Source organism: Dioscorea cayenensis, chromosome 10 (genome assembly GCF_009730915.1).
Source record: "Dioscorea cayenensis subsp. rotundata cultivar TDr96_F1 chromosome 10, TDr96_F1_v2_PseudoChromosome.rev07_lg8_w22 25.fasta, whole genome shotgun sequence".
Taxonomy (NCBI): Eukaryota; Viridiplantae; Streptophyta; class Magnoliopsida; order Dioscoreales; family Dioscoreaceae; genus Dioscorea; species Dioscorea cayenensis.
Window position 1 is genome coordinate 15,983,609 of NC_052480.1, and position 22,294 is coordinate 16,005,902.

A 22,294-nucleotide genomic window follows, 5' to 3' on the forward strand; every position below is an offset into this window, starting at 1 on the left:
CCTCCTGTGCACGACCGTGCTAGGAGCATCTGGAGCAAGCTTCCCCCGTTCGAAAGAAACTATCTTCAGACTGAAATAATCAGGGGGATGAGCACGTTCGTGCATAGATCGTGCTTAGCCTGAGGAAACCTCCTGCTAGAATAACAATGGGTTATGTCCCGGCTGAAATAATCAGTGGGACATTGCATGCTCGTGCTCTGCTCATGTTCAACTGCACTTAGCAAATCTTCATTCTTTGCTCGTTTCTTCCTTGATTTCACTCCAAATTACTTTGAGCCCCTAAATCCTGCACAAAGACAAATATACCCAGAATAGCACTGAATATACACAAAAATATGCTAAAGGACAAGTAAAAGGATGAATTGAGGGCTCAAAAATATGATATGAAATGCACTCATCACCAAGCTTACAGTCACAAGGATTTTTGCCGAAATTTTCTTAAAGTGCTACAGTATCTGCAGCAGTAAACCTATAGATACTTCAGCTAGTTACAGGCATCTTCACGTCCGTCATGTTGTCCATCAACAAAACCCAAGACTTTATCATTTCTCCAATTCTTCTTGCTATAGTGCTTGCTACAGTACTTCTGCATTACTAAGCTCTAAAATGTCATTTTTGTTGCTGATTTCTTCTTGAATTTTGTTATCGAGCTCACCTAGGCTTCTTTGATGGTAGTAACATGAATGAAACTAATTAAGCCATAAAAGGCCATCAATTCATCAACATTTCTATGAATAGTACAAAATATATACATATAAAATACATACATTTAGGCATTTATCGCCATGCTAGGATGTGACTTATAGCCCAAGAAACCAATTTTGATCACAATTCCTATTGTGACCCTAATAAGTGCTTGTGTGATAAGAATGCAAAGTATTCTTTCCTTCTGATGAGCATTATTTTTATCAAGTTTTAGCGCTAATACTTGTGCATTTGTGTTACTTTCATGCATACAGGGTTGTGAAGCCGAATGTTAAAGAAAGAAGCCAATGTAGATCGTGAACGCACTATTTGGAGGAAATCATGAGAATGATCAAACGCAAAGACATAAGTCGGGTTGAAGATGCGAGAATGTGTGCCAACCTCATTGTATTCAAGCTAGCACAATGATTTGAAGGGCACAAAGGTAATCACATTCTCGTATCCCTGTTTGTGCATTGTAGCAATTTACTGTAGCAGGTATTGTTCACAGTCGGCCGAAAAAGAGAATTACAAAGAATCCACACGGGCGTGTGGAAATTATCCACGTCCGTGCGGAAATTCCACAGGGGCTTGTGGATGCCCGATTCCAGCCCTTTAAAAGCCAATTTTCAGCCTGATTTCAGCATTCTTTTCTCCATTCTTTCCCCAACATGAGAGAGGGTCACAGCTAGGATTTTGAGAGGTATTGACAAGGATTTTGGAGAAGTTTTATGGCTTTAACATCACGCTCCATTTGGAAGAAAGTTATTGGGGGAGCTTTCGTCGGCATCGATCCGGTGAGGTGTGCCCTAGAACGGACAAAGGGACCTTTGGAGGAGACGAGGCCACTCCACAAGACCATCGTCATGACTATCGAGAGGGTTTTCTGTGGATTACTTATCTTTACATTCGATTTCATTGTTGATTGTAACTAGCTCCATGGAGAGCTAAACCCCTAGTGGGTACTTGGATTTGTGAACCCAAGGATGTATTTGTTTTAGTAAACCTTTTATTATGATTTCATTAATTGATGTAGTAATTGAGTTCTAATCTTGAATACTTGATTGAATGAATACTCCCTTAGAGTGACACTAGGGTTGAGAGTTCATATTGGTAACCCTTGTGAGTGAGTGACACACCACGAGAGTTAGACAAAGCTAGATTGGAGAGGGTTGAGAGGGTGAGTCAAGAGGTAGCGCTGCGTCCCCTTTCCCCTCCGGTGTGATTTATCCTACCTTCATTTCCTTGAGTTCTTTGCGGTCATAGTAGAATGAACGGGCTAAGGGATGACCTTCCACTAAGGCTTAGCTGCAGAGGCAACGGAATGATGCATTGAAGTGATTTTAGCATCTAGGGCTTAATTGTGACTAGGGACCTTTCACCTGGACCAAAGGGTTAGGTTTACATCTAGGAAGAGGGTTTATCACTTGGAATCCCTAGAACTCATTGCAATTCTATACAAGTGCGAGGTGTTAGGGTATAATAGATGGTTTTGCACTTGAAATGATTGTCCTAGGTGGAACAACATCCGAGTACCCCATTTATATCGATTGCCTTATCTCTCATTTACTTGTGCGTATAATTCTTGTTTCTTTCATTCTTATTTACATTACATCTTGTCAACACAATCATTATTCATGTTCACTTGGTTAAGAAGCAATTTAAGTATTCTTATTCCCTACTCCCTGTGGATACGATACCTACTCGCCTGGGATTTTATTACTCGACAAACCCGTACACTTGCGGGACACACGCAAGGGGCGTTGTCAAACCCCGTGTTGGACACTTGCTATAAATAACCCTAGGTTTTACAATTCAAGAGGGATTCTTTTGCATAATTTAGTTAGAGGTAGTTGAATTTCTGGAGAATAATGCAACTGGAGACGAGGATCAATCTTATTTTAGCAGATTCTTGTAGATTTCTCAAGAGGGACAGTCTTGATGTCCTTGGGATTTTCTCAACCTCAACCGTTGGAGAACTATTGGAGAGAGCTAGTTTTAGGATTTTTTATACTTTTCTTATGGATTTTATATTCTTTAATCTTTATTCTTTATCCATAAGAGGACCCCAATTTAAGGGGAATTGTATGTCAATGTATCTAGACTTTTTCTTGTGAATTCTAACTTTCATTGCCAATATAATTTTGATCTAGTTGATTGTTATTCATTATATGATTGCGTGTTGATTAATGTGTTGATGTTGTGAGGAAGATATTTTCATTTATTAGAACACCTATGTCTTGTTAGATCTATGCATGAGCTAAGAGATTAGGTATTGCTCGATTTCTGGATTTGGTGTTTCATTATCCCTTTAGAAGAGTTCTTGATCTTAAGGTGAACATAAGAGGCTGGGATGGAAGAGATTCCATCTTAATTTTCTAATGCTTCAGACATGGTTGTAAAGAGATTGGGACCAGTAGGCATCTGAATTCCTAAGGTTCATCACTAGATAATATTGTCATAACTAATTTCACATCGTGAGAAGTTGTTAAGGGGCTCCTCATATGAGTACCTACTGCTTCCAATTGTGCTTCACAATTCTCAACTGTATTTTCATAATTAGTTTGTAGAAGTAGATCTAACAAAGACCATAGACGTTATGTAATACCCTGAACCTTTGGATACCTATTGGAATATATATTCATGGTATTATAACAGTTGCAGTAAGATTTTTTCTACAGAGTAATTCTGTTGAGAAACCCCAAGTAGAAAACTCATGGACCTAAGTGTGAGGGTTTATATAAGATTTTGGGTTCACAAGTAAATTTAAAAGGATTTGATTTGAAATATTTCTGGAAACCAAGGACTGAAAGGTAAGTTTGCAAGAACCTTTTGGAAATACTAATTCATGATTCAGGGATCATTGATGACTTTTCAGGTATCTTTTTGTAAGAAATTTCATTTTCAGGGACTCACAGTGAATTTCGACAGAAATTTTAGTTAAGAGAAAAGTTTGGAAAGTTCTGGCTTTGGTGTGGCTTTTCTTCTTCTTCTTCTTCTTCTTCTTCTTCTTCTTCTTCTTCATTTGTTGTTACAGTATCCCAAGAAAAAAAAAGTGAAGAAAGAAAAAAATGAGAGGCTTGAAGAAGAGGATTTGGAGATCGCCGGAGAGAGAGTTCGCCGGAGTGCTTGGTAAGAGTTATCTTGGTATGAATAATGCTTGATGAATGGTTAAAGAACTTGGGCAAGCATGCTAGAATTTTTTTATCTTGTTTTTATGAGTTTTGGCTTGGTTTTGAGTGGTAAAAGCATGGTTGATTGTTATTGATGATGAATGCTTCAAGTTACTTTGGAAAAATCTTGTATTGTGATGGATTTTGCTTGAAATGGAGGATGATATTTTCGGGTTTATTGTAGAGTTTCTGTAGTGCCGCTATTAGGGTTTGTTTGGGTGATTAAGTGGATAATGATGGTGATTAAGTTGATAGTGATGATGGTTAAGCTGATGAAGATGATTAAGATGGTAATGATGATGCATGAGAATTGGAGTTGGTTGAGTTAGCTAAATTGATTTGGTCTAGGTTTGATCACATCAAGTTGAGTTGTGGTTGGGCTTGAGCTATTTTGGCTAAATTAAGTTGGTTAAGGTTGATTTGGGCTTTGTTCAAAATTTGAGCTAGTGATTTTCTGGTGAACCAATTCAAGGAGAATCCGGTTCAATTGAACCAAGCTAGTTCAAAAAATTTTGTATAACAATTGGAATTGGTTCAAGGCAGGTTGGTTAAATTAAACTTGCTTCAGTGAAATAAAGAATAGTTCAGGTTGGTTGAGGAGGGTTTAGCCTAAATTGAGTAGGTTTAAGTACAATTGTAGACCGGTTTAATTATCCAAAGTTGGGTTTGAACCAATTGGAGTGAGTGGGCCCAATTAGAGAGTCAGTTACTCGTTACTTTTGTATTTTCTTTTGGATTCAATTATATCCTTAGCCTGTATTTATTTATTTTTATTCTGTTCTCCTACTAGGTGTTGTTTAGGCTTGGGAGAGAGAGTTCCAGGTCTAGCAAGAAACCCAAGGGAGACCAGGTGAGTTGGTAGTGGCTATTATTTTGAATAATTGATTAATTGGTACTATTTTGGAATAATTATTTTATAGCTAGTATTTTGTTAGCAATTTTTTAATTATTTTATTTTATTATGCTTAATTATATATAATGTTAAAAGATGCTTATATTTATTTGCCATTGATGTGCCATGATAATCATATTGATACATCTATTTTGTACAATTATATGTACTTGCAAAGAGTGGAAATACATGTATATATGATTTAATTATTCAATTCATGTATTTATTTTTATGGTTACATATACTTTGATTTGGAATGATTTGTGAAACCATATGCGCATATTAAAATGTTTTACTGGCAATGTTTGTGGAATTGGTTTTCATTCCTTGTATAGGAATGGTATCATGGATCTAGACTTTACTGGTATTATACATGTATTGTACTATGGATCTTTTCTAGATTTTGATGGTGACTACGGACTTCAGTCTGACACTATAGTGTGGGGTTCCACGGTCTGGCCTGATGGGAGGCGCCGTGGTCAACCATGATTTTAACCTGGTCAAGAGGTGTGTGGAGCCATTGACAAGGGGATCTTTTATGTGAGAAACCCAGGGTCACTGATAAGTGCTTGTGTATTAGTAATACAAAGTATTCTTTTCTTACAATTAGCATTACTTTTATCAGATGTTAGCTCTAATACATGTGTATTTGTATTCTTTTGCGCATATATTGTTGTGGAGCCAAATAGAGAGGAAAGAAGACAAAGTAGATTGTGATTGCACTTTATTGATGAAATCTTGGAGTGAACAAACGTGAAGACACAAGTTGTGCTTAAAGATACGTGAATGTGTGCCAGCCTCAATATGCTCAAGCATTTACATGGTGAGGGGCACAAAGACAGTCACATTTGCTTATTCCGACTTGTGCAATGCTAGCAAAATCTTCGTCAATGTTATCCTTTATTGAGGAACTGACGCGATCTAATGCATAGACGTGTGCCCGTTTATATTGCCTCGAGGAAAAGTGTGTATTCGGGAGTGTTTTTACCGGAGAACTGTAGCAGGTTAACGAAGTAAATCACTGTAGTAATTTACTGTAGCAGTAACTGTTCATAGGCAGATAAAAAACCAACTTCTACAAATTCACACGGGCGTGTGGAAATTCTATACTGCCCTGTGGATTCCTTATTCCAGCCCTATTTAAGTCGCGATTTCAGCCTGATTTCATAATTATTTTCCCCATCCTTTTCCCATCTCTTCACCATCTTTGGAGGCGCCTGCGGCTTGGGTTTGGAGAGGCTTTGGCTAGGTTTTGGAAAGGTTTGATGTCCTTTGACAACGCATCCCTTCGGAAGAAAGTTATTGGGGGAGCTTTCGTCAGCACCGATCTGGTGAGATCTGCCCTAGGCTTGACGAGGGGACCTTTGGAGAAGATGTGGTCACTCCACAAAACAATCGACACAACTACCAAGGGGGTTTTCTTCATGGATTGCATATCTTTACTTTTGATTTCATTATTGATTGTATTGTGATCCATGGAGAGCTAAACCCATAGAGGGTACTTGGACTTGTAAACCCTGGGATGCTATTGTTTCATTGATCTTTATTATGCTTTCTTTAATTGATGTATTTAATTGAGTTCCAATCTTGAATGCTTGTTGAGTTCATTTTCCTTTAGAGTGACATTAGGGTTGAGAATCCATCTTGGTAGCCTTTGTAGATGAGTGACACACCATGAGGGTTAGACAATGCTAGATTGGAGAGGGTTGAGAGGGTGAGTGAGGAGATAGCGAAACGTCCCCTTTCCCCTCCGGTGTGATTTATCCTATCTCCATGTTCAAAGAGTTATTTGCAATCACAATAGAGTTAAGTGATAAGAAATGAACTCTGTTGGGCTTAGTTGCGCGAGCAACAGAGTGATGCGTTGAAGTAATCCTTAGTATATGGGATTTAATTGTAACTAGGGGTCTTTTGCCTGGACCAAAGAGTTAGACCTACATTCAAGAGTAGGATTTATCACTTGGAGTCCCTAGAGCTTTAAGCAACCTTGCATAGTGTGAGGCATCAAGATTGAATGATTTCTCCGCCAGGGTATAGTATAGGGTTAGTCACGGTTGACATTAGGCTTGGGATCGTATGTTTTAGGACTTCCACGACTCATTAAGCCTAGGGTGAGCAATATCCGAGTACTGCATTTTCTGTCGATTGCCTCTCCTATCATTTACTTGCGTCTCCGTTTCTTTTTCTTATTTCTATTTGTACTGATTCTTGTTCACACCACTATTTATTCATCCTTACTTTGTTAGATGCCAATCTCTGTGTTTCTAATCACTATTCCCTGTGGATATGATAACCCATTCACCTGGGTATTATTACTTTGACAAACCCATACACTTGCGGTCAACATGTAAAGGTTGTTGTCAGTCACCACAAGGGGATCTCTATGGCCAACATCAAGGTTATGAAGACCTTGACGACTCCTAACCTAGTTGAGGCATGGGCTAAGTCGAGGAGATTTTTCAAGCTGCGGATTTGAGGACAGTCTTTATATTACCTGTTATTTTGAATTGTGATGAGGGGAAGCCCAGCTGTCGCTCTTAGGAGGGCAGTCTCTCACAAAAATTTGGATTTTCTGCAAGAATTGTTTGATGGTTATTTGTGATGAATTTATGTTCTAAAAGCTCTTTAAAGTTGTATTTTGCTAAAATTCTGGTCATTATGAAAGTTTGGTAGCTATCTGTGAAAATTGATCTTTATATACTTTATGTATGCTACATTTAATAATTTGAAATTATTGAGCCACTATCGACCAACTTAATGTGTTGTAGTTGTAGGAGTAGGACCCGAGTAGATCACCTGTTCGAGTATAGAGCTAGTTAGGATTGAGTCCAAGATTTGCAGTGGGTAGTCTTTCTTTCTATTTGTTGATGTCGTGATCTTGTAGTGGTTGTACCCGCAAATTGGAGAAATTATGTTTGTTTTATTATATATTAGAACCTGTAAAGTTGTAAATCGAGATCTGTAAGTCTGATTTGGTTTTTGAGGGGTGTCAGTTTTCTACTTAAACTGGACTTTTAACTGATGGGTGCCACATTTACCTCAGTAGAACAGGTGGGTGTGAAACGTTAGGCTATTGACTAAGTCAAAAAAAGTAATAGGTACCTCTCACTGTTCCCTAAAAAATACTACCCTCATGTTTACCCATGAGGTATTACATGATGACCCTGTATACCTGTGGTATTACGCTTAACAAATTATTTATGAGGTTATTGTGCGTCAAGAAGGTACATGGCTATTTATAGCTGACTTAAACTTGGGATACAAGAAAATTATCTTATTAAAATTTGTTAAAAAAATCTGTCTAAACATAGGAATAGTAACACGTGGTCACCATAGCATGTGAATAGCAAGCAAGTTGTAGGAGATGCATTCTCTCCAACCTTAAACTTGGAGTACTTCAATTACTTCCTTAATTTCTTAGCTAAATGCAATTTGATTTCTTTATTTTTATTATTTCTCTAATTTCTTGGTTGATTGGGATTTATTTTATCTCTTTCTATAAATTGGATTGGTTGGGTTGGTTTGGTGTAAAAGGAAACCACATCGCCTCTGTTTTGTATGGGGCTTGCAAAGATTGGTGCAGTTTCCTCCTTAGGCAGACACATAAGTGTAAGGCCCACATGTGGCGTACTTCTAAATGCTTCTCTCTTGCTATCCTCTTATTTGGCTAAGTTTGGAATTATGTCTTCGCTTCTGTTGCACCTAAGTATAATTAAAGTAGAAGAAATTGGAAGCACTGGCATATCAATATAATCTGACAATAAGCTTAACTTAGCGGTTACTTGATTTTGGATTTGTTTAGCATGACTTCGTGTAATTCATTCTTGATATGTTTTCTCCTCCATACCAAATGAAGTATTACCATCCGTAGGTGGTGTAGATGATAGTGTAGTAGTTATGAGTGTGATGCCATCATCCCTCCACTAGGTCCTGGCACCTAGTAATACTGGTCACCTTGCTTAGTCTTCGTTAAATGCCCATGGCAACACGGTCCACCGAAGTGTGCAGCTGGATGCATTGTCCTATCTTGCCAAGTCTCGGCCTAGCCACACGGCTTGGCTCGACACTCACCGGTGACTAAGGCAAACGGTCGCTCATGATCATTTGGGTACAAAATCTCGATCATGACCCAGTGTAACAGTCACAACCCTTACAATAAGCCATCTAGTGCGTGCATCAATTTGTTAAAAAGCACAGAGTTTTTTGTTGAAAAAGTTATATAGGTGACTTCATTTTCCAATAAACTAAGAATTACGTGAATCTTTTTATGAATGCTGCAATAACTCAGTTTTTCACTTAGATATCATATTGAGAGGCTACATCATAATAATTCTTAAAAAGGAAAAATAATCAGTGATTTTTAAAAAATAGGAAATAAAATTTGAAAAATAAAAGGATAAGCTTAGTTAGTCTGTTCATATATTATACCTGAATTATATATGTACACACATATAATTGAAAGAGAAAATCAATTTTACACACCTTTCCAAAGATAGGGAAATGTACAATTTTTTTTTAAAATTAAGAAGTATTAAATGTAAAGAAAATTTTAAAAAACTCCATTTTTTAAAGTACTCCATCTGATACAAATTATCTATCATAATTAAGCTTTAAATAAAAATTAAGGGTGCCAATGACTTCTTGGTTTATTAGCACCGGGCCGCCCTACATAGGGTGTTTGTTTCCTTGATAAGGAGGAGGGTTTGAACCTTAACTCATGTAGGTTGAGGGCACAAGTGTGTCAGGTATATATTAATTCCATGTCTATGCACGCCAGTGACGTTTCTTGTCCCCATTTCATTTTAAAAAATAAAAAAAATAATATAACAAAACAAAACAAAAATTGAGGATGCTATTAAAACTCCTAAAAGTTTGAAAGAAATAGTATGACATATGATAAGTGATTGTGTATTAGTAATACGAAGTATTCTTTTCTTACATTGAACATTATTTTTCTCATATTTTATCATTTATGCATGTGTATTTGTGTTCTTTTGTACATGTAGGGTTGTGCAGACAATTGTGGAAGAAAGGAACCAAAAGTAGATTGTGGATGCATTTATGTTGATGAAATCATAGAGTGAACAAACACAAAGACACAAGTTGTGCTCAAAGACATGTAAGTGTGTGCCAAGCTCCATTGTGCTCGAGCGAACATAGAAATTGGAGGGGCACAAAGGCAGTCACACTCATGTGTTCCTACTTGTGGACTACTAGCAAGATCTTCATCAATATGATTTTTATTGAAGACGCAACGCAATCTACCACATGGATGTATGCCCATTCATGTAGCCTCGATGAAGATCTTGTGCACTACTAGCAAATTACTGTAGCAAATTACTGTAGCGGTTATAGTTCACAATTCGCAGAAAATAGATTCCTGAATAAGCCACAATTTCAGAAGTTTTAAAGTTTCCTTTCCTCATCTTTTCCCCAACTTTGGAGGAGCTCACGGCTAGGTTTTGGCAAGGTTTTTGAAGTGGTTCTATGGCCTTCAACAACACGTTCCTTTGGAAGATAGTTATTGGGGGAGCTTTTGTTGGCATCGATTCGGCGAGGTGTGCCCTAGGAATGACGAAGGAACCCTTGGAGAAGATGAGGCAACTCCGCAAGTTCATCAACACGGACTGCGAAGGGGTTTTACTTATGGATTGCATGCTTTTACATTTGATTTCACTATTGATTGTATCTTGCTCCATGGAGAGCTAAACCCCTGATGGGTATTTGGACTTGTAAACGCTAGGATTATTTTGTTTCATTGACCTTTTATTATGTTTTTTTTAATTGATATTTTAATTGAGTACCAATCTTGAATGCTTGTTGAAGTGATTTTCCCTTAGAGTGACACTACGGTTGAGAATCCATTTTGGTAATCCTTGTGGATGAGTGACACACCATGAGGGTTAGACAAAGGTAGATTGGAGAGGGTTAAGAGGGTGAGTGAAGAGGTAGCAGAACGTCTCCTTTCCCTTTCGGTGTGATTTATTCTAACTCCGTGTTCCAAGAGTTCTTTGCAGTCACAATAAAGTGAAGTGCTAAGAGACGAACTCCACTGGGGTTTAGTTGCACAAGCAACAAGTGAAGTGTTGAAGAAATCCTTAGCTCTGGGGCTTAATTGTGACTAGGGATCTTTCACCTTGACCAATGTGTTATATCTGTATTAGGGAATAAGATTTATCACTTGGAGTCCCTAGAGCTTTAAGCAACCATGCACAGTGTGAGGCGTCGATAGTATTCCTTTCCGCAGGGACATACTATAGGGTTAGTCATGGTTGACCTTAGGTTTGGGACAGTGTATTTTAGGATTTCCACGACTCATTAAACATCAATTAGGAGATATAATGATTGGTCCTGCACTAGAAACAATAGTCCTTGGTGAGCAATGTCCGGGTGCCCCACTCTCTATCGATTGTCTTTCCTATCATTTTATTGTGTCTCCTTCTTATTTTTCTTATTTTTATTTGTATTGATATCGTTCACACCACTTTTGAATCATCTTCATCATAGTTAAATAGTAATTCTTGTGTTTCTGATCACTATTCCCTGTGGGTACGACTACCCACTCACCAGGGTACTTTATTACTTCTACAACCCGTGCACTTGCAGTACATACATACAACGGGTGTGTCAACAGATAATTTTAACCAGAGGAAATACAATTTATCTTTTGAGTTTTGAGCCAGTTATGTATCTCTTCTACATACAAGTTAAATTTGAATGCATTTGCTCACAAATGAAAGGGAGAAACAAGTTAACTCCAAAATTTATTGAATGGTCTTGTTCATATTGAAATGGATACCATTATGATGGGAAAATCTTAATTCTTTAGATTTAGAAAATATGAAATTTATTGATTTGGAAAAATTGATGAACCTCTTATTTTGAAAGATCCACAAAATGTAGATTGGGAGAAAAAATAATGATGAAAAAAATTAAAAAAACATTACATGCAAATTAAAATGATGATGATGATGACAATCTTTTATGAGCTACATACAATAATTATATATATATATATATATATCATAAATTAAAATATATAATTATTATGAAAAACTATTAAAATTAATGATTATCAAAAGAATATTAGTACAAATAAGTTCAACATAGTAAATCTTATTCCGTTGGTAATTTGATGCCAATTTTGCCGCCAACATCTAAAACGAACGATGGAATATTTCCATTGCAATAAACATAATGGAAATTTTTGCTAACTTTCCGTTGATATACATCTATATTCGGTTGTTATTATTTAACATTCTTTTGGTAATTTAACACAAACAAGTTGAACATATTAAATCTTACTCCGTCAGTAATCCAACACGACTTCCGTCGCCAAAATCTACAAATAACAATGGAATATGTTCGTTGTAAGAGTATCGCAATGAAAGTTCCCGACAAATTTTACGTGGGCAAATTTTAGCAACAGAATAGCAACGGAACATATTCCGTTGCTATTCAATTTGTTTAGTTGATATGCCTTAAAAGTATGTTGGTAAGCTAAAAGAAATAAATTGAATGGATGAAGTCTTATTCCGTTGGTAATCCGATGCTAATTCTATTGTCAACGTCCACAAAATAGCTACGGAATGGTTCCGTAGCAATTTTTCCATTGCTTATTTATGGATTTCTTGTAGTGGAGTGAATGGATGATATTTACAAGTTTTCTTAATAGTTCAACAATAATTTTCTTTTTTTTTTCTTTTTTGAAATTGTTATTCCTATTATATATGAATATTGGCATTCTGACTTATGAGTGGCGTATTCTATTAATGCTCATATTTTGATATGTTAATATTGTTTATTTGTTACATGTGCTATATTTTTCAGTATGATAGATGTATTTTTCATGGCATACTTTTTAATGCAAAACGTAAAAAACTTGTTTAAATAGTCATCAGTACTATAGAATGTTGGATTTTACTTTCTATAATTTTATTTGAATTTATCAACTAACCTACATATAATATCCAAACATGCCATCTGTTGTAATTTTGCCATACCGTACTAAACTAATTATCAATAGGAGAACAAATTCAAAATTAGATGTGAGATTATTTTTATAACATTCAAGTATGTTTTTTGTGTATAAATATAAACCAATAACGGAAGGGAAGAAGCTTTATGCTAGGAGAAGGAAGAGATACAATCATGAGGAGAAGGAAAGAAAGGAAAAGGTAGTTTGCGAGTTTTCAAAATGCTTGAAGAGAAAATTTTGTACTCGTTTTTTATCTGACTAGTATTCACCAATTGTATGCTTGAATAGGTGTTTTTATTATTTGGTTAAATTTTAATTGAGGATATGTTCTTCAATTGAATAATAAGATTTTCTTTTTTTTTGGGTTATAATTTTAATTGAAGATATGTTCTTCAATTAGATGGTGGATATCGTATTTTAAGATCATTAGATTTGAAAGAAAGACTTGCAAGCAAAAAGCAATTTTTTCCCTGAAAATTTGTGTTCCCCAACACCATCAGGGCATCAATTGAACAATGATTGTCTTGCTGCACTAGTTTATTCTGATTGTACTTACACTAACGGACATGTCAAACGTCAACCCGTCATGTGTCTTACTATGTGTCTCTATTATTTTATGTAAATATCAGGGGAGTGAAGACCTATGTACAAATAGGCCAAATAAAATAGCAAAATTCGATGAAAAAGGGTTATTTGTGGAAAAAAACCAAATATATTTCTATAGAAAAAGGCCAAGTAAAGCATTTTGTGAAATAAAGGCAAACTTATATTAAAAAATAAAAATTCAATAAAAAGAAATTATGTGCAAAATAACAACTTAATATGACAAATGACAAAACTAATTGAAAGATGTAAAAAAATATGCCAAAGTTTAGAGGGGTTATATAAAAAAAAAATTAATATGAAAAAACAAGAGGTTACTTTTTGAAGTTCAACTTTTCAGGGACGCATGTGCACGGTATTAGCTCATGGAGATTCATTCTAAGGATGTGTTTGGATGGAAGTAATAAATACTATTAGAATGGGAATCATTATCAACAGTATTTTGTACCCCATGTTTGGATGCGTAACTATTAGAATATGAATGGGGTGTGTAAGAAATGAATAGTGGTACTGTAGAGGTAAATGCATTACCCCCAAAATTAGAAGAAATGACATTGTTTGGGGCAGGAATGAATAGTATTAATGTCACGCCCTGACCTGCGGGCCCCCACGTGACAATCTCCGCGATAACCTGAGGAGGGACACCCACCACTCAACCCTCGAGTCCTCGCAAGGCTCACAAACTCAAGCTAAATAATAAGCCACAACAAAGATACAAGAAAGTAAAACTTTCACTCAGAAAATCAACCAATTTGCAAAAGATATTCAAGTCACAGATACAGAGTGAAGGACACTAGTGGATCCACTGCAACACACCATGCCATAAACCTGAACCTGACTCGAGACGCAAATCACCAAGAACTTTGCCTCGCTACGATGCCCCCAAACAACTAAAACCTGGAAGGGAGGGAGGGGAGAGTAACCAAGGTCACTCAGTGAATGGGTTAGCACAAATTTAAAAAGAATATCAAACCAAACTTTGATGATAATGCAAAGAATATCATAACAGTTCCATTCATAAATATATAGGGCAACAATAATACGAGTCTCAAAATCCCAAAACAACCAGATACTCACCGCCAAAATCACAAATTGAATAAAGCACTACAAAAGGAATGTAACATGGTCTAGAAACCTCTCTACATCTTCGCCGTGGCCGTAGCTAGGTTTAAAGCTATTAAGGAACCCATATCCTTGACGTTCATCCATCGGTTCACCGGTCGGTGACCCTGGCTACCCGATGAACAAAGAAGGTAAAGATGCCTCAAGTGTCGGTGTCAATAGCTAGTACATCTGTTTCCGTTGCTGGTGAAGATGACGCTGGTGCTGCAAAATAAATGAAGATTGGCAAAGAAAAGAGAAAGAGAAGCTTACAGACAAAATGAGAATGAAAGACTGAGAAAACGGGCCGGAAAACTCAATTAACAACCCTCTAAAACGACGGTGAGAGGTCAGGAGAAAGCAAGGATGTGTTCTCAAAACGTATGAGGGTGAAAAGATGAAGAAACCCGAAAAGATTTTAAAGAAAACCTATGGTTCTAGCATTTCTGTACATCCACATGGGCGTGTGGAAACTACCCACGCCCGTGTGCCCGACCCATAGGGGCAGACGCACGCCCCTGTGGACTCTCCATGCAACCGAGAAAATTCTCTAAGATCCACGCCCATGTGAAAATTCCACACGGGCGTGGACATTCACAGGGCAAACTCACAAAGGCAAACGCACGCCCTCATGTCTTCTCGGGATGAAGAGATCCTCGGCAGAGATTTACACGGGCGTGCGAAAATTACCTCACGCCCGTGCGATTTTTTCCAAGGTCGCCCACTTGGGCGAGTCCACGCCCCTGTGTGCTCTCGGGATAAACCGCCCAACTCTGCAGGAATTCACACGCCCGTGCGGAAATTACCCATGGGCGTGTGACAGTCGCATGGTCATTCACGAGGGCGCACCGCACGCCCTGCCTTCTCTGGATGAGCTCGCAGTGCAAATCCACCAGGGCGCAGTAAATTCCACACGCTCGTGTGTTTTCTCCGGATGCCTTAGAAAAATTCTCGCAGCTTTTGCAGTAAAATTTTTTTAACATGTTTACACACTCGTAGCCCTCGCCCTAATATGTAAGTTTTACCAAAGTGAAAAACATGTGAAATAGCTCAAACGACCAAAAACTTCACCAAAAACACATGAAAGCACAAGATAACACCAACAGTCCACAAGAAAAAGCATAGCAATGGCATATAAGAATCAAAAACACCAACACTCAAGCTCTTATTCATGCAAACACTAAACTAAAAACTAGGAAAACAGTAATTGCTTGGGTTGCCTCCCAAGAAGCGCTTGTTTTACGTCACTAACCTTGGCGTACCTCTTCTTTACCTTATGGAGGCTTGAAAAGAGTATGTTCCTCCCGACTAGACATTGCATAGCTACTTCCCTTAAACCAAAAATATATTGCTTGCCGGGGTGGAATATTTGTTGGAGAGTCCAACCATCTTACCTTTGGCCTCCAAGGAAACAATTTGGGTTGGGAATTGTCCAAGCTTAGCATAGGTGGATCATTTGATGGTTTCAATCTCCTACCCACATCTTTTCCCAAACCCAAAATCTCTTTCTTGCAATTTATGAATTGATCAATCCCAAAGAGTAGTGCTTGTTCCATTACCTTAGGATTTACTTCTTCTTGTGTATTTTCAGCTTGAAAGGAACATGAGACTAGCAAATCCCCTTAAAAATTTTATTGCTCACAAGCACAATCTTCATTCACACTATCCAAAATTTCAAAATGGTATTCAGCTTCTCCATTTTCATTTTCTACACCAATGTACTCAATTTGCCCAACTTCTTCATTGTCGTTCACTACCACATCATCTCTACAAGGAACTTGAATTGCTTGCTCAAATGCTTGTTGTTCCTTGGAGAGTGTGTCAAGTATCCCTCCTAATTGATGCTCAATGTTTTTAAAGGAGGCTTCATGACATCTTAGTGTGGTCTCCATATTTTGGACGCAGACATCGGATGCTTCAATGAAGTTAGCCAATATTCTTTGCAACTGAAGTGCATCCTCTCCGAGTATCTCACCCGTTTGACATTCCTCTTGAGGTGCCTCCCAATGTTGTTCACCATTATCCCATAATACGTTTGGGTAGCCCACTTAAATTGGATGATATGCGTTGTAACATGGAATGTTCTGTTGTTGTGAAGCTAAAATTCTATCAACTTTTTCACTCAAAGCTTCAACCTGCAAATGTAGAGCAACGACTGGGTCAATCATCATTTAAAATCCTTGCAAGAAAAAGTAAGACATGACAAAAGAAAACAAATGAGAATGATGGAAGAATAAGAAAGTGTGAAATAAATTTTTTTTTTTTTAGAACAAATCAGAACGGTGATAGAGGAAAGATGTGAAATAGAATGAAGGGTAAATAGCTAAGAAAACAAAGTGCAAAGTATCTCTAAACGCCTACTCACCGGCAACGGCGCCAAAAACTTGACAAGGTCCCTTGCGTATATCCCGCAAGTGCACAGGTTTGTTGAAGTAATAATCCCGGGTGAGCGGGTATCGAATCCACAGGGACTAGGGAACAAAAATACTTAATTTGATTCTTAGCTATGTAAAAGATCAATGATAATGAGTGTGACAATGATTTAATTCTCAACAGTAAAAGCAACAAGTAAGAGAGCAAAAGTAAAGAAGGGGGTAAGGATATCGATAAAGATGGGGTACCCGGATAATGCTCTACCTAGGATAATTGTTTTAAGTGCAAGAACCCTCTATTATGCTTCCTAATCAATGCAATGGTGAGTCGTGGAAATCCTTAATTACATAGTCCCAAATCGAAGGTCAACTATGCCTAACTCTATACATGTCCCGGAGGAGAAATCGAACAATCTCAACACCTCGCACTCGAATAGAATTGCAATGAGCTCTAGGGATTCCAAGTGATAAATCTCTTCTTAATTATAGACCTAACACTTTGGTCCAAGTAGAAGGTCCCTAACCACAATTGAGCCCTAGATACTAAGATCACCTCAACGCTTCACTCTGTTGCATGCGCAACTAAGCCCCAGCGGAAGTTCATCCCTTAGACCATTCACTCTATTATGGCCGCAAAGAACTCGTGGAACGGGGGTAGAATCTATCACGCCGGAAGGGAAATGGGACGCTCCTGTACCTCTCGATTCACCCTCTCAACCCTCTCCAACCTAGCTTTATCTAACGCTCTTGGTGTATCACTCACTCACAAGGTTACCAACAAGAACTCTCAACCCTAGTGTCACTCTAGGGGAAATGTTCATACAATCAAGCATTCAAGGTTGGAACTCACAATAAACATCAATTTATTGAAAGCATAATAAAGAGGTTCAAAGAAACAAATACATCCTAGGGTTCACAATACCCGAGTACCCACTAGAGGGTTTAGCTCTCCATGGAGCTAAGTACAATCAAAGAAATAGAATGTAAAAAGCAATGAATCCATAAAGAAACCCCTCGATAGTCGTATCGATGGTCTTGTGGAAAGTCCTCTACTCATCGTCCAAGGATTCCCTCGTCCCCGGGATAGGATACGCCTCGACTGAAGCTCCCCTACCAACCTTCTTCCTAAGGAATGACAATGTCGGAGCCAGTAGAACCTCTCCAAAAACCTTGGCCAATACCCCTCAAAACCCTAGTCAAGCCTTCTCTCAAGTTGGGGAAAAGATGGAGAAAAGAATACCGAAATCGGGGCTAAATCGGCTTTAAATAGGGTTGGAATCGGGCGACTACACGGGTGTGGATAATTTCCACACGCCCGTGTGGATTCTCTGTTTCTCTGGTTTCTTGGCCGGCTGTGAGCAGTGCTGCTACAGTATATGCTAAAGTGTTGCTACAGTTCTCTGCTACAGTATCCGGCCTGAATAGCTTCCCAAATCCATACTTTCATTGGGGTAACGCAACGGGCACACGTTAACGTCGTGGATTACTAGCTTCTTCAATGGTGTACACGTTGGTGGAGCTCTTGTTCTATGTGCATAAGTCATAATGCTCGAATGTGATTGCCTTTGTGCCCCTCCAAATGGATGTGCCCACTCGAATACGAGAAAGTTCGCACACACTCTAGCATCTCACACCTGACCTATGTTTTCACGTTTGAACCTTAGCAAGATTTCCTCCAAAATTAGTGCATTATGATCCACATTGGCCTATTTCCTTCATACTCGGCCTCACAACGCTACCTGCATAAAAGTAACATAAAAACACACATATTAGTGTAAAACCCAAGAAAAGTAATGCTCAACATAAGGAATGAACGCTTCGCATTCATATCGCACAAGCACTCATCAGAGGGCTCTACACTCCCACCTAAACAGGCCCTCGTAGTAATCAACCGGTCTACCACGCCACCTCAACAGGCTAGCCGTGGAGGCCGCCTACTGCAGTAGGGTCACCATACAAACCATCATATAGATGTAGCAATAATACAATCTGTATAAATCAAATCACAGGATCCTTATCCAGGACAAGAATTCACATATCGGAAATAAGCATTATTTCCACAAAGCCAATGCCAAAAGCATAACAATGCATATAAACTTTCATAAAGCATTCCAATCCCGATATGCCAATATGTTCAAAAACATTTTCCGTCTAAATGCCAAGAATAGCTTTAAAACACGTGAAGCTTCTCAAGTTAATTGAAACATTGTTTTAGGCAATAAAACCAACACAAATTAAATACATTGAATTTTCCACAATCCCGAAGAACAGCAATGAAAACTCTTCTCATAACTATGAACATCAAAAGTATACTAGGATCAATCTAGCTTTCTCCTTCTGCAGCTCACTAGGTCTTCCTCAAAGTACAAGATTAAACCCTAAAGTCTAGTCAACCACAACATCATAGTATTTTTGATACTCAATTAGAATTGTGCATTCAACATAACCCACTAATAGAATTTAGAATTGTGGTCACCTCCACTTTACTTTAACCCATGAAACAATAATTTAAAACATGATAAAGCCATGGAAATCATTTCAAAAGAAAATAAAATATTTTTGATACTCAATTAGAATTGTGCATTCAACATAACCCACTAATAGAATTTAGAATTGTGGTCACCTCCACTTTACTTTAACCCATGAAACAATAATTTAAAACATGATAAAGCCATGGAAATCATTTCAAAAGCAAATAAAATATTTTTGATACTCAATTATAATTGTGCATTCAACATAACCCACTAACAGAACATGCAATCTCGCATGGAGACATGCACACTGGTCGGCGATTTCCTTCCTCTTCGAAGATGTTTCACCACCTAAACACAAGCGGGGAACCCAAGAAGTAATCAAGACCAAAACTCAGAATCAATATGCATGCACATGAAATGTTACATGTTAGACATGTAACACTAGGGTTCTAAGGGAAAACGACGTCATTTTGGACCTAAACGACCTCAAACTAAAGTAAATCTAGTCTCAATGGATTCTAGATAAGAAGGGCTTCGATTTGGACCAAAGAAATTCAAGAAAAGGCCAAGGTTTTTCAGTGATTTAGTGTTTTCGGAATTGCTACAGTAAGCCACGAATTTGCTGCAGTAATCCCGGCCCTTAATCAATGGTTTCTCGCCGATTTACAATACCAAATCACGAAATTTCTCCACAAACATATACACAAATGAATAACCACGACACCGGCTTAGATTTGAGCCCAAAAACAACTGAAACCAAGGATATTTCTAGGGTTTCAAGGATTTTCGAAAATGATTAAATACGATGAAAATACAAGAAGAAAACTTTAAATCGAAGCCTTACCACACTCAAGAGCTTTGGAGGATAGAGTTTGAGGATTTAATTCGAAGAAGACGTTCGCCGACGAATTTTTTTTCAAAACCAAGGGTTCGACCGAAGAAGGAAAACAAAAAGAAGAAGAAACAAAATGAGAAATGAGAGAAAAGAATGCGAGCCACGTTGCTCTCTTATCCTTAACAATTACAGATTTTCAGAATTTTTTTTTTAAAAGAAAATGAAAATGACCACAATGCCCTCAACACTAGAAAAAGAAAGAAAAGTGTCCAAATGATTGTTTTGCCCATGGTTTTCGGTTGGTTTTCACACACAACCTACTGTGCAATCATGCAAGGGTGCCACTAGTTCAAAATAACTATTTTGCCACTAATGCATGCACAAAAATTGAACAAGATGCCTAAGGTCAAAAATTAGGACAGGGTATCACAATTAACTTTTGAAATTACACTTTTTGCCCTTTGAATACTTAATTAAATAAAATTTATAAAATTAAATAATTAACTATAATAATTAAATTAAATAATAATTAAAATAAAAAAATATTATATTTATTCTAATAATGAAAGTAAAATGACATTTTTGCCCATAACACTAATAAGTAATTGAAATGAGATATTTAATGTGAATATTTAATTATAATATATTTTTAATAATAATATTCAAAATATTTTAAAAAATAAATTATTTATCATTAATTACATGGAATCAAATTAATGTGCATCAAGAGTATAAACGTAATTTTATCTCATTTTCCTCTTACTATTTTTTCTATTCCCAATGAAATATTCTTCCAACCAAACATATTTTTCATTCTCATTCCTATTCCTACAATCTCATTACCATTTCCTTTCTCATTCTCATTACCCTAACATAAATATTATGCTATCAATCAAGTATTTAGTTAGTAGAGTTCACTCTTTGTGGGTACCATGTTATCTAAACATTCTCATTTCAAGTGTTGGCCTATGAAGTTTAGCTTTTAGAGGTACCATGTTGCTAACTAAAGTACTTTGAATCTTAAATATTGGCTCGTAGAATTCATTCATAGTGATACTTTGGCACTAACTAAATCATTCTCATGTAAGTGTTTAGCATGTGGATTTTCACCCTTTGAGGCATCTTACCATCAACTAACGCACTCTTATGCTATAAGTGTCTCACTTATGGAATTCACCCATTAAGGCACCATGTTAGTTACTAAAGTAATCCTATCTTAAAGTTTATCCTGTGATCCCCTTTCTTTAAGGTACCAAGTTACTAACCAAAACATTCTTATGCAAGTGACTCGCTCGTGAAGTTTCTCTATTGAGTTACCATGTGCTAACTAAAGCATTCTCATCCAACTGTCTAGCTCATAGAGTTTACGCTTCCAAAGTACTATACCATCAATCAAAGAATTATTTTCTAGCTCTTGGAGTTCTTTTTCTAAGGTATCACACTACTAAAGCACTTTTATGCAGATTTTTTAAGATATGAACCTTACCAACATGTGATAATACTCGAAATAGAATTGACTTGGATTGTTTGATAAAGTTAGTTTGGGAAGGAACTTTGACCTGTTGTTTATATCAAACAAGAACCTCAGTATGTGATGATGCCATGAACAGTTGTGGAAGGTTATTTGATAAGTCGATGGTTGAGCACCATAGAAACACTAATAAGTTTGAATAGTTTTCATAGAATTAAAAGAGACTTCAAGAATCTCACCATTTCTGGTAAATGGCAATTTTATTATTTCAACCAAAAAGACTTCTTAAGTTGAAGAGTACATGAATTTTGGCAAAAAACAAAATCTCTAAATTAATAACAAAATTTCTAAATTATTCAAACTAAATGGGGAAAATATTAATTTCTTGTCATGCAAGCCTTATACTAATTTCTTGTCCACACAAGCCTCTAGGTGGTTATTGTGCCTTTGAACTTACATTAAACTCCGAAGATGATGTACCTGGTGATGGACTTATAGGCTAGAGAACAAAGTGCAGTAAAGGTTAGGATCGAAAGCATAGAGATGGAAGAGTTATAAAATCATATGATTTATTAATAACAAAGCTTTGGATCTCACTCCCAATTGGTTTTGAACACTTACAAACACTAAGGCCCCTTATATAGACATGGAGGGGCCATGGATGAGGCTATAGTTGCTTTGGAGAGAAGAAACCAAGTGGCTGACATTAAC